The 14,085-nt window shown below is 48.6% G+C and overlaps 1 long non-coding RNA gene across 1 annotated transcript; it reads left to right on the top strand.

Moving 5' to 3' along the window:
• Nucleotides 1-9,719: 9,719 nt before the first annotated feature.
• LOC148164396 (uncharacterized) lies at nucleotides 9,720-11,244 on the top strand. The gene is made up of 2 exons (XR_015768209.1): nucleotides 9,720-10,067; nucleotides 10,404-11,244. It is a non-coding gene; the product is annotated as an uncharacterized LOC148164396 (long non-coding RNA).
• The last annotated feature ends 2,841 nt before the right edge of the window (nucleotides 11,245-14,085 follow it).

Raw genomic sequence — 14,085 nt, 5'->3', positions numbered from 1 at the left:
CCAAGTGAGATGAGAATTCATGGGCACACAGAAATCTGTACATAAGTGTTTGTCATAGCTTTATTTATAATCACATAAACTGGAAACAATCCAAATGTCTTCCCACTGGTGAAGAGGTACAACTATAGCACAAACTGACCCCCAGGAAATGCTGTTTCTAAGTACGGGATACCATTTGATTTGACCAGGGTCCCCGATGGAAAAAAAGTGTGCAGAACTTGAAAAATACTGTTCTAAATAAAATCACAGTGTAGGTCATAATATTATATGTGGGTTTTTTTTAAGATTTTATTTATTTGACAGAGAGAGAGAGACAGCCAGAGAGGGAACACAAGCAGGGGGAGTGGGAGAGGGAGAAGCAGGCTTCCCGCCGAGCAGGGAGCCCGATGCGGGGCTCGATCCCAGGACCCTGAGATCATGACCCGAGCCGAAGGCAGAAGCTTAACGACTGAGCCACCCAGGAGCCCCACATTATACGTGTTTTATCTCCAAAATAATTCCTCATGGTTCTAGGAGAGTCCCACCTGCAGAATTTGAAAAAGCACAAATTTTAGGGTGACTTTTGAAATGGTACTCAGGAATCTTTGAGGGTTTTAACCTTTTTTATTGTGGTGTATAACACATCCTGAAAATTGCACAAAAAGTAATTTATATAGCTCAAGTAGTTTCCATAAAGTGAAAATACCCATGTGGCCAGCCCAGGTCAACAAATAGAACACTGTATACTCCCCAAAATCTCCTTCACTCCCTTCCAGATCACACCACCCTCCCTCTTCCTCCAGAGGTCACACCATCCACTCTGACTTCTAACACTAGTTTTGCCTGGATGGGGACCTCATGTGAATGAAATAACGCATGAACTTACTTGTGTTTGCTTCTCTCGTTGAGCAACATGTTTTAAAGATCTATCCTTGCCATCGTATGGAACATTTTTATTTTTATTTTTTTAACTTTATTTTTCAGTAATGTTTACATCCAACGTGGGGCTCAGACTTACGACCCCGAGATCAAGAGTCACATGCTCTAACAACTGAACCAGCCAGGCGCCCCTGAGTGGAACATTTTTAAATCAGCTCTGCCGATTCTTAAGTTCATCTAGGTTTGAAAGTCTTCTCCAAGAAAGCTGAGATTCAGAGGAGTTGAGGAATTCACCCAAGGTCACACAGGCCTTGGATGAAGAACCAGGATGACCTACATCCTGAGCTTTTTGAGTGTCATCACATTTTAGTTGGGTTTTTTTAAGATTTTATTTATTTATTTGAGAGAGAGAGAATGAGAGATAGAAAGCACGAGAGGGAAGAAGATCAAAAGGAGAGGCAGACTCCCTGCTGAGCAGGGAGCCCGCTGCGGGACTCGATCCTGGGACTCCAGGATCATGACCTGAGCCGAAGGCAGTCGCTTAACCAACTGAGCCACCCAGGCGCCCCTAGTTGTTGTTGTTTTATTTTTTAAGATTTTATTTATTTATTTGAGAGAGAGAATGAGATAGAGCATGAGAGTGGGGAGGGTCGGAGGGAGAAGCAGACTCCCTGCCGAGCAGGGAGCCCGATGCAGGACTCGATCCCGGGACTCCAGGATCATGACCTGAGCCGAAGGCAGTCGCCTAACCAACTGAGCCACCCAGGCGCCCACATTTTAGTTATTTATGGTTCTGGGAACAGAATTTTGGTTTATTAATCACATTTAGATGGCAAATAACATAATGGAGTATAATCATTCTTTCTAACTTAGGCAACCTTCATAGGAAAACACCCAGCACACTGGAAGAAAGCCTGGATGAAAAGCCCAGCTCTGCCACTTAACAGTTGTGTGAGCATGGATAGGAGGCATGACCGTTCAGAGCCTCAATTTCCCCAACTGAAAGAGAGATAGAAATACCAAAACCTACTTCACAAGTAGGTCAAGAGAGCTGAGATAAAGCATGGAAAGTGTCTCATCAAATGGCCTCAATAGCTAAATGGCAGCTTTTTATTATTTCCACCCCCCAGGGACACACGCTGAGCTGCTGTGAACGCGGGTGTACAAATATCTGTTCGAGTCCATGCTTTCAAGTTTTTTGGGTATCCACCCAGAAATGGAATGGCTTTCTCCTATGGTAATTCTATGTTTGATTTTGTGAGGAGCCGCCAAACTGTTTTCCACAGAGGCTGCTCCATTTGCCATTCCCATCTGCACGAGAGGAACGCTCCGGTCCTCCACATCCTCTCCAACCCTCGTTTTTTATTATAGTCATCCTACTGTGTGGGACGTGATACCTCATTGTTGTTTTGATTTGCGTTTCCTGGTGGCTAAATGATGCTGAGCATCATTTCATGGATTTATTGGCCATTTGCGTACTTTTTCTGGGGAAATGTCTTTTTCCCAGTACTACACTGCTTTTACTATAGCTTTGTAGTAAATCTTAAAATCAGCAGGTGTGAGTCCTCCAACTTCATAATTTTCAAGACTGTTTTGGCTATTCTGGGTCCCTCGTGTTTACATATGAATTTTGGGATCAGCTTGTCAATTTCTGAAAAGAAGCCAGCTTTGATTTTGTAGGCATTGCATTGAATTTGCAGACAGTTTGGGGAAGTATTTCCCATGAACATAAGATGTCTTTCCATTTGGGCCTTCCATTTCCATCAGTGATGTTTTACACTTTTGTTAACTATGCTCCTGGTATTTTATCCTTTATGATGCTATTGTTAAGTGGAATTGTTTTTCTTAATTTCCTTTTCAAATTTCCCAAGCCAGTGTATAGAAATACAATTGATTTTTGCATATTGAAAAAAAAAAAGTCAGTGTGTCTAAAGAGTCTGATCCCCAGGCCCACCTCTATAGAGTCTGTAGTGAGGTCTGGAAATCTGCATTTTTAATCTTTATCCCCAGTGATATGCCTTAAGAAGGGCTAGCCTGGTCCTTTCTGACATCGTGTTCAATCTCCCGTCTGGGTCTTTGCACATACTGTTCCCACTGCTTAGGACATTTTCTGTCCAGGTTTCTATGTGATGAGACCTACTCAGTCTTCAAAACTCAACTCAGTCTCTCCTCCTCGAGGAAGCAAGAGTCCCTTCCTCCAGGAAGACTTCCCTGATTACCACCTCCTCTTAAGTGTATTGGGCACCCATAATGCTCTGAGCTTCTCCCTCTCTCTTAGCATGTATAACATTATCATGTTGACTGTTTTTTCTAAATTATGAACACATTTTCCTTGTAAAAACTGCGAACACTGCAGGTAGACACTAGGTCCTCTTGACAACCAGTCCCACTGTTTGGTGTGTGTGTTTTTCCCCAGAAGTGCTTCAGTGCATTAAGACTACAGTATTTTGTTTTGCATAGGTATCATACCGTGTATATTGTTCCACAACTTGATTTTTCACCAATAGCACACCTAGGAGATCCATCTGCACATCAGCACCCACACATTCTGTTTAACTCCTGCACAGAATGGCAGAGTGTGGCCATACCCCAGCTGATTTCACCACCCCGCTACTGACGAGTGTTTCCCCTTCACAACTGTCTTTTCATGTCTCCAATTTCTCGCTAGATTGTCAGCTCTTTGAACAGAATCCACAGGCTCTGAGTCAGACCACCTGGGTTCAAACTGCAGTTCTGCTATTTACCAGCCATGCAACCTTGGGCAAGCTCCCAGCTTGTCTGTCTCATCTGTAAGGTGGGGCAACGGGGATTGACACCTCACGGAGCTGGTGTGAGTTACAACGTAGAAAGTACCTAGCACCAGCACCTGGTACACAGTAGGTGCTCAATAAATATTTGTTAGATGTATCAGCGATGAAAGTGAGCAAACTGCAATCCCCTTTGTATCCCCCAGAATACCATGCCCCTAAAGAATAAAGAAAAATACCATGGTTAGCAGAGATTAGGAATGGCTGGCATTAGAATGCTTGTTTTCCACAGCTGGGGGGCTTGGAAAGCTGGATTAGGAGGCAGCTACTTGGGGTCACCATGCAGATCTGTTAAGCAGGACCTGCCATGGGCTTTTGTAACACCTCTAGAATAGTCGTAGGGACTCCCTAAGTCAGGGAGCCAGGGTTTGCCTAGTGGCAAAAGGTCCAGCCTTGGAATCGGACAAATTCCAGACAGAACTGGGTTTGAGTCCTGGTTCTACCCTTTGCTAGTTGCATTGACCTTGGGGAAGTCTCTTAATCTCCCTGAACCTCAGCTTCTTCAACTGTAGAATGGGAAAGTGGCGATGCTTATTTGGGAAGATGTTATGAGGATCACTATAAAGAGTTTGCCTTGGGACGCCTGGGTGGCTCAGTCGTTAAGCGTTTGCCTTCGGATCAGGTTGTGATCCCAGGGTGCTGGGATGGAGCCCCACATTGGGCTCCTTGCTCAGCAGGGGGTCTGCTTCTCCCTCTGCCGACCGTACCCCCTGCTTGTGCTCTCGCTCTCAAAATACATGAATAAAATCTTTTTTTAAGATTTTATTTTATTAATTTGACACAGCAATGGAGAGAAAGAGAGAGAGCACAAGCAGGGGCTACGGTCGGCAGAGGGAGAGGGAGAAGCAGGCTTCCTGCTGAGCAAGGAGCCAGACACGGGGCTCCATCCCAGGACCCCGGGACCACAACCTGAGCCAAAGGCAGACGATTAACTGACTGAGCCACCCAGGCGCCCACATAAATAAAATTTAAAAAAAAGAGGGGGTGCCTGGGTGGCTCAGTCGTTAGGTGTCTGCCTTCGGCTCAGGTCATGATCCCAGGGTCCTGGGATCAAGCCCCATATCGGGATCCCTGCTCCGCGGGAAGCCTGCTTCTCCCTCTCTCACTCCCCCTGCTTGTGTTCCCTCTCTCGCTGTTTCTCTCTGTGTCAAATAAATAAATAAAATCTTAAAAAAAAAAAAAGAGTTTGCCTTGGTGTTTGGTATATGATGATGCTCACTTTGTTGGTCCTCTGGACCTAGCAGTGCCTGAAGCTATGCCCCTCCCAACTTTTCAGCTAACTGAACCAATAAATAATTAAATTTTTTAAAGATTTTATTTATTTATTTGACAGAGCGAGACACAGCGAGAGAGGGAACACAAGCAGGGGGAGTGGCAGAGGGAGAAGCAGGCTTCCTGCTGAGCAGGGAGCCCGATGCGGGGCTCGATCCCAGGACCTGGGATCATGACCTGAGCCGAAGGCAGACGCTTAACGACTGAGCCACCCAGGTGCCCCAATAATTAAATATTTTTTGCTTAAGCCCATTACATTTGGGTTTCTGTCCTAAACAGCTCAAAGAGTTTAACTAATTCACAGAGTGAACTTTGTTGTAAAGCTCCATATTCTCCAACTCCCAGTTACCATGTGACCCTGAATAAAACAAATAGCCATATACATAGATGGTCACACTAGGATAAAATGAGTTCAGTGTCTCACCATTCCCTTCTCGTTTTCCCTTATTGAAGCCCCATTTCACATGGTCTGGGGAAGCAACATTCATTCCAGCAAATCACAGTAAAGGCATAGTCTTTCATCCTGACCCTGGGGGAACCCTTCACGAGCCCTTTCCACAAGCATCCTCCCCAATTCCTTCCAACTGAGGATGTGGTCTCTCTCTGTGCATCCCAGGGAAGCAGGGAAAAGGCAACTCTGCAGCCACTGGTGCTTGCTTTAAAACCCAATTCTGCCGCTTGTTAGTTGTGTGACCTTGGGCAGGTTATTGCTTCCCTGGTCTCCATGAGGTCAACTACAAAAAAAGGAAAATAGAGACAATAAACTCTATCTCAGGGGATTTTGACACCAAATATACAAAATGCTAACACAAAGCCTGACACAGAGTAACACTACAGAAAGGGTAGCCACTGGCATTTTTAATAACAAAACATTTAGCACAGCCCCTGGTATAGAGCAGTCAGGCACTCAATAAATATTTCACTCAATAAATATTTGTTGGAATGAGTTAAATTCAAATCAGTGTCATGAAGATTGGGGGAGGGAGGAAAGGAAACTGGCATATTTTTAAAGACTTTTAAAATATTTAAGAGAAATTCATAGATACAGTGAGATCTTGTTTGGACCTTCATTTGTATAAAGCAACTGAATATGGGGAAACTTAATTTTGGTGAGTGCAATAACCACTTTGTGATTATGTAAGAAACTGTCCCTCTGTTTTTTCAGATGCATACTGAGGAGTCTAGAAGTCAAAGACATGACTCCTGAGATTTGCTTTGTAACACTCCACACAAAAAACATTAAAGGCGGAGAGGGATGGAGAGAGGAAGTATACGAAGGGCAGAGAGATGCTGGAGCTGGGTGATGGTACCTAGATGCCAGCTGCTCTCTCTGCTTTTGCGCCTGTTTGGAAATTTGCACAATGAAAAACAAAGAAATGAGTTAACTTGACTGCAAGCCTTCCGAGAGCAAGGTGGGCTATACCCTTGTCCAGGAACTCAAGTCTCACAGCATGAGCACTAAGACACAGGCTTCAGGCAAATTGAATGTTGTAAACTCCAGAATGGGGAACCCCAAGGACCAGGGGTGCTCAGCCATGCCCCTCCTGGGAGCCTGGGTTCCTGGTGGGACATTTCCCATTTGCGAGCTGCGCTGGCTGATAGAAGACCCCACAGACCCCCTACCCCACCCACTCTCACACAAAACTGGCTGGAGGAGGAGGGAGAGAACCAGGGCTGCTTTTGATGATACCCCTGATTAAATGAGGGCTGGTTTTGATGAGACGTCCTAAGTAAATCATTATTCAGGCTAGAGGCCCATTGTGAAGCTGTTGTTTAGGATGGCATCTAGAATTTGCAGTCATGTCAGAAGCAGCTGATGTCTGAGAAGTTTACCTCGGTCACCCAGAGGATCTTTCTGGGTCACTGGGGTCCCCAGACTGCCAAGGGAGAGCTCCTGGCTGGATCTTGAGGAAGAAACACGGCACTGAGTGGGCAGTCAGAGCCCAAGCCCCAGTCCTGACTCTGCAGCCTTCTTGTGATGTCCTTGAAGATGAAGTACTCAGTGTAGGGATAGAGGAGCCTACAGAATCCCACCGACTGGTCACAGAGCAGGTGCCAACTGTTGGGAGCAAAACTGATGTCCGGGCACCTCTGCTCACTAGCTAGGTGACCTTTGACCACCTACTTTACCTGTCGGAGCCTCAGTTTCCTAGTTTATCAGATGCGGAAGCAGATCTTTCTGGGTCTGATCCTAAGTCCCTTCCCTGACTTCCGGAAGCGGTCACACTTGCTCTCTGTTCCTGCACCTGTGCTTCCCCAGTTTGCAATCACACACTTGCTTATTTCCTCTGTCCCTTCCCAAGCCCACTCCCCAATTGTAAGCTCCGGGTGGTTGTGCTCTGTTTAATCTGCTACCTCATCACCAGCACCCAGCCCAGCACCCAGCCCAGTGATGGACCCCTGAGTAAGTATATACTGGATGGTTGCATGAAAAGGGCTTGGCCCCTGGTCTGATACATAGTAAGTGCTCAATAAATTACAGCTATTCTTTTTTATTAGCAGTAGTATTGCTCTTATAATTCCTGAGCTTCAGTTTCTTCTCTGTAGCATGAAGATACTTGTAGAGCACCCTCTGGGGAGAAGCCAGTGGTGCCATTTTTTCAGTGTGACCCCCCCCAGGTTGTGGAGGCTGACTCCCTCAGACTCTAGTGGACATTGAGGAAAGGCCTGGCCCCCAAGTCACGTCTGCCGCAAAGGACTCCACGTGCATCTCCTTCCCTGCCTGGGCTTGTGTCTCCATCTGGACGGTAAGGCAGCCCCTCTGGAAGGGTCTCTCCAGCTGTGACTCACTCAGTAAGCTGTCTTGTCCCCACCCTAGACGGCCTTTCTTATAATTATACCACTGTGTTCTGAGTAGGCTCCTTTTCTCCTTTATTCCTCAGGCCAGCACTTAAAGAAAGCTTAATATTATTTTATCAGACAGGTTATACCTTCTGGGGCCACACAACCAGGAGGGTAGAGCCAGCTTTTAGACCCTCGTGGGTATGACACCCAAACTGTGCTGTCAGCTCTGCATTTCATTCCCTTTCCAGAACTTCCTCTTCACCGTGTCCCTGAGTTGAGACCCCAACAGGAGGAAGAAGCTGGGTGGGAGCTGGGGACACGTTGAGGGTCCTCTGCGCCCCCCTATACCCCTAGCCCCTTCCCATCTCTGGCTCCAGTGTGGAGAGGCGGCCGGCCAGCCGCCCAGCCCAACCCAGGCGCCGCGGGGAAAACAAATAAAAAATAAAACAGTAATAACTTGGGCCCCAGCCGGTGCATAGACAACAGCTTTAGCCAATTAACATTCCTTCGGGGTTTGGGGCGCCCCCCCCTTCAGCAGCACCTCGTAAATGTCAGGAGGGGCTTGGGAGTGGTCAGGGTTTCTCTGTGGTCTGGCTGAGGGCAGCACCCTGAGCCAAGCCGGCCTAAGCAGCTTCTCCAGGAGCAGCTTCTCTGGCACAGCCTGGCTGGGGCTGAAAGAAAACCAGAGGGAACTCCCAGCTGGGAGTGCTAATCGGCGTCCCCAGATCAGGGAGAGATTTATGGCGGTAACTGGAGAACCCGCCTGCTTTGGGCCTGCAGTGTGTTAAGCCTTGCCCAGCCAGGAAAGAGGGGGAAAAGCACAAAGGCAGCCCCTCCCCAGCTTGATTCCCTTTCTACATCGATAAGAGATGATGAAGTCTTGTCCAGTCTCCTCACATCACCCATGGCACCCATTTCACAGGTACAGAGAGTGAGGCCCAGAGAGTGGACATGACTTCCTCCAGGGGTCCAAAAGCCAGTATAAATGACAGGGAACACGCCATCCTTGGTGCCCTCCTTCTCCGACCCACACACCCTAGCCTGTGGAGGGGATCCCCCATCTCCTACTTCCTCCCCCCTCGGAATTCGGCTTCCCTTCTCATGCCTCTCCAGATCTTTCTTTCATAGCACATTTTGCACTGTGTACTGATGACTTTTCATCTCCCCCATGGGCCTCAAAGGTTCCAGGGCAGCGGCAGGGTCTGCTTTGCTCATGTTGCGTGCCCAGCACGGGGTCTGTGGGTGGATCAATTCACAAGGGGATGAATGTCCCATCTCTGCCTGAAGGTTCCCAGGTGCCTGGTGGGACAGAGGCTTTTCTAGGGCCCCTGTTGGGGCTTCTAACAGGCAAGGATCCCAAAAGCGCTGGCACATCAGGTCTCCCCGGGCACATGTGGCAAGGCAGGTCCCCAGGCTCCTCAGCGGAAAGCCTGAAGGAGTGCTGGGAAGCTGTATTTTAGCAAGCACCTCACAAGGTTCCCACGACCCCCGGCAGATCTCTTCACCTGTCTCAGCCTTGCCGTCCTCATTTGTGAAATGGGAGAAAATAGAACAGACCCCAAAGGGCTGCTGACAGGAGTTAAGTGGGATTTTATAAAGGGCTACAAAGTCACATACAGGCCACTGCGATCCTATCCCATCTCTGTCGCTGTCCTGGTCATCGGTGGCTTGGGACAGGATCAAGGAGACTTTGAATGCCAGGATGAGGGATGTACGTTGAGATTTAATTACTCATTCGTTTGTTCAGCGAAGGGTCGCTGTGTTGCGACCTTGCTAGAAGCCGGGTGCTGGCACTGGGGATACAGACACTGTCCCTGCCCCGAGAAGTCCCCTGGCCAGACCAGGGGCCCCAGCGCCCACAGGGCCAGGCAGCTCACATGGGTGGTGTCCAGGGCTGGGGAGTGGGCGCGGCAGCAAACCAGCAGCCGGAGCCCCCATCTGCCGGGGCAGCCAGTCCTCAGCCCCACCCCCAGGAAGTCAGGTCAAGGGAGGCGGAGCTTGGAGATTTACAGGAAGCCGGGAATGTGGATGTAACTCTCCTTATTCTTAAATGTTGGCCTCTAATTCAGAAAATTAGTTTAAGCTGAGAACTGAAGCGCTGAGTGAGAATTCCTCAGGGGGAAGCCTATCGGCCTAGGGAGGGGTGGGGGTGTCCTCCCCAGAGGTGGGGCCTGACTCAGGCCCCTGGGTTTCGCTCAGAACAGCAAGGCCGAAGGTTCTGGCCCTCCTCCTCCTTCCCTCCTGGAACAGATGCCCCCTGGGATGACGAGCCAGCTCAGACCCCTCACCAGGAGGAATACTGAGTCCAAGGAAGGACCAGAGTTGCTTTCGGAGATCTTCATCCAGGTGAGCAGCAACATGGGCGTGTGAAAGTTTGAAGGGAATCTCCCAAGGGGCCAGAGACACAGATCCAGATGGAGGCCAGACCCAAGCAAGGCCCTACAGCAAGGAACTGTCAGGCTGGCGTGAGAACCAGCCTGCGGGGATCCCTGCCCAGGGCATTTCCGCTCTCCTAGGACACCTCACAAGGACTTCTGCTGCTCTCTGTCCCCGCGGGGGAGGGGGGAGGGCGTGGGGGGGCGCGATTAGCCGAACAGGCCGGGGATCAGAGGGCCGACACGCTCGGCAGGTGGAGCACAGACGTGGGGTCTGAGCTTATTTTATACTCCCCCTCCCCCACAGACACACCCGCAGACTCAGCACGGAGCTGGGCACGTACAACAAGAGGAAATTAAATGCGTGCTGACAAACTTGTTCTCTGGCTAAGACTGGAAGATATACCATGCTTGGCAGGTGGAGCTCGGTATCTCCCCTCTCCCCGCACACCCACTTTGGGGAACCCTGGAGGTGGGGGGATTTCTCGGGGCCAGTGTGTTGGGAGCGCTACGATCACCGTGACCTCAGCTGTGCGGAAGGTGCCAGTTCCGGGCGCGCGCGGGGGAGAGCGGAGCGCGCTAACAGATCCCGCCACGAGGGGGCGATAAACCCCCAAAACCTGAAGCTGGGGACCGGGGAGGTCAGGGTCCTCGAGACTGTGTGCATCTTTGCGCACTTGACCCGCCCCCGGCGGACTTGGACCGCACCTCCGCTGACCGACCGCGGCTCTTCCGGGCGCGCTCCCCACAGTTTGGGTGAATGTGGGGGAACAGGGGGAACGCCCCGCGAAGACTCGTAGCCCCGTATCCTAAGGAAGAGGTGGCGCGCGTGTGAAAAACTGGCACGGTGGGAGGAGGGGGCTAGAAAATGCTGGAATATCGGGGAAGGCTGCGATTAAGGCACAGGCGGACACTTCTCATCTGTGTTTCTTTGTCTCCCTCTAGTGGAAATCAAGGGAGCTTTAAAATCTTTTTCATCCGGAAGATTCCTTTTTTGTTTTCCTTTTCTCTCCCTCCCTTCCCCCTTCCTTCCTTACCATAGCTTTATGCCTTTGTTTGTTGTTTCTTTTTTTAACTATTAAATGGCCATCAGTAAGAAAATGTATAAGACAACAAATGAAAGAGTAAAATTTATCTGGTTCCTCGCAGAGTTCCAAGTCATTGTTAATCTACAAAACCAAGTTATGGAATAATATAAACACATAACTCCATGTGTGCATGTACATGTATATGAATATAAATAGCCCGAAAAGTTTGGGAGAATATCTGCAAAAATGAACACTCAACGCGGTGATTTCTGGGGAGGAAGGGACGGAGATTTTGCTTTACCTGTAGTGTGTGCATTGTTACATGAGTGTGTTGGGAACAAAGTGTGTTACATGCACTTTGTGAAATTAAAAGTTAATGAAAGTAGCTTTTTTAGCATACGGTAATGCTTTTTGAAAAAAATTACAGTATTCAATATATAGTTAAGTAAAATGCTAGTTTTGAAGTAATACATATGGTCTGATTCCATATCTTTAAATAACATGTGTGTGCATGCACAGAAAAAAGGCAGGGAAAATATAAACAAGATATTTACCAGTCGTTATTTCTGAGTGGTAGGGTTAAGGTCATCTTTGTTATTTACTCAATAATCTTATGTCAGTGCTATAGGTCTATATTTTTTATTTTTAATCGTTTATGATCTGGTGGTATATGAGCATACCATAATTTATTTCACCAAATTCCCTTTATTGATGGACATGTAAGCAGCTTCCAACATTTTCCTGTTATAAACAGTGCTGTGAGAGACATCTTTCATTGCATAAGGATAAACTCGGGAGAAGCAGCCTCTGGGTCGGAGAGCATGGCACCTTACATTTTGATATTATCAAACCTCTGCCCAGGAAGGTTTGACTCATTCCCAGTATCCTCCCCGCCCCCACCCTCCGCCACATACACAATGCACACAGCAGTGTAGAGAGTCTGTCTCCCCACTCACCCCCCCACCACTGGAAACTGTCATTCTTCATCTTTGCCAGTCTGATAGGTATGAAAGGTGATCTTGTTTTAATTTGTTTCTTTTCATGACCAAAGTGGTGAAATAAGAAGACTGGTTTTCCTGATGCTTTTGCTTTTCTTCATCTGTATTCCCGGAGCAGTACTCTCTTAATTATAGATAACAAGCCATTATACTCAGCATTGCTATTTGATAAGTATCCCTTTCAGATCTTCCAGTTTCATGAAATTCTTGATGGTTGTTCACTCTTCCATGTCATTCTAGAATAAGTGTATTAAATTCTTCCTGCAGAAGACCTCAGTGGTGTTTTGATTGTATTGCTTTGCACTTCTAAACTGGAAAGAGTTGACATCTTTCATTGATGATGGTGACGTGTCTTGCCGTATATCAGAATTTTTTGTTTTGTTTTGCATCCTTCATTAAAGTTTTCTAATTGCCTTTATAAAGGTGACTCTGGGGTTCACATCCTCAGCAACAGCACACAGCCAGGGGAGCAATGAGAACAGCCACCAAAGGAGAGCTGAAAAGCAGGAGCCGGCTCCTAATAGTGTACTAACCACATGCACCTGCCCGCAGGTTTGCAGGCAGTGGAAAGTTGTGCTGAAGAGGGCCAGCTGTGGGCTCCATTCCCTCTCCACCCCAACACGCCCCAGGCAGGTCTCTTGGCCCAGCTAAGTTTTAGTTTCTTTGCAGGTAAAATGTATTTAATGATAGGGGCCACCACGTGCTGGCAATTCAGAGAGATGATGCCTATAAATGTGTTAGCCCAGTGCCTCGCATGCAGTAATCAGGATTTTAAAACGTGGCCTTTCCCCCTTTCAGCTGTGACATTGCTAGCTGTGTGATTCCACCACGTTCATCAACTTTTTGGTTCCTGGGGGTTTTCTCTTTTGTAGAAAGGGCTGACTATAGCATCTCACCTCAGGATTTTGTATGTGGGTTGAGAGTGGATACCCCTGGTACAGTAAATACCAGACAGCGGTGGCCATTTTCCTCCAGGGATGTCACTGGTCAAGAGCTCAGCTGGGGGCTGGGGGATGCAGAGAGAAGCCCCAGGGGGGTGCTCCTCAAGAAGGGAGGGCATAACTAAACCAGGTAATATGCAGTTAAAAGGGTCAAGTGGGGGGACGCCTGGGTGGCTTAGTTGGGTAAGCGGCTGCCTTTGGCTCGGGTCATGAGCCCAGGGTCCTGGGATCGAGCCCCGGAGCCCCACATCGGGCTCGCCTACTTCTCCTTCTCCCTCGGCCTGCCGCTCCCCCTGCCTGTGCTCTCTCTCTGTCAAATAAATAAATAAACTTTTTTAAAAAATAAAAGGGCCAAGTGGCAAAGCGGCGCCCTGTGTAGAGAGGCACACGCGGGACCGGGCTGAGGAGGGGCCGGGATGGGGGAGGTTTGGCCCAAGCAAAGGGGCAGTGGAAAAAGCTCTGTGTTTCTGGGGCTGACTTGGCTGCTTGTTCAAGGGATTCTTGCCTTTGCACTGGGGCCATCTGACTCAAGTGACCCCGGCCTGTCCCCTGCTGCAGGTGAGAATGCCTGGTGGCCTTGGCTGAGTGGCAAAGAGCACCAGCACCGGAGTAGCCCCCCTGGGATTGACGCCCCCCCAATCGGGGAGACTGGCCAAATGACCCCAGGCCAGACCGCCCTGCTCAATAACCCCTTGCTGCTTTTTTTTTTTTTAACATCCCTGGGCCTCCTCTGGGTCCATTTCCCATAGCCACACTGAGTCACCCCATGCAGGGTGCTTAACCTCTCTGAACCTGTTTGCTCAGTGCTAACATGGGAAATGGCAATCTTCGTCCTACAGCAAGGGGCTGTTGAGACTATCCGTTTAGCAAACGGATGAGGAAGGGATTTGTGGCGAATAAAACACCCTGCAAATACAATGTCCTTTCTAGGCTGAAACCTTAGACCCAGCTGTCACTTAGCCTTGCAGGGCTGGGTTTCCTTGTCTGGGATTTGAAGGCAAATGTGACACTTCCATATGAGG

This window comes from Eumetopias jubatus, unplaced genomic scaffold (assembly GCF_037043125.1).
Source record: "Eumetopias jubatus isolate StellerSeaLion01/CBP00866 unplaced genomic scaffold, mEumJub1_p1.0 scaffold_5, whole genome shotgun sequence".
Taxonomy (NCBI): Eukaryota; Metazoa; Chordata; class Mammalia; order Carnivora; family Otariidae; genus Eumetopias; species Eumetopias jubatus.
Note: the sequence above shows the minus strand (reverse complement) of the source record. Positions and strands in the feature narration are given on the sequence as shown.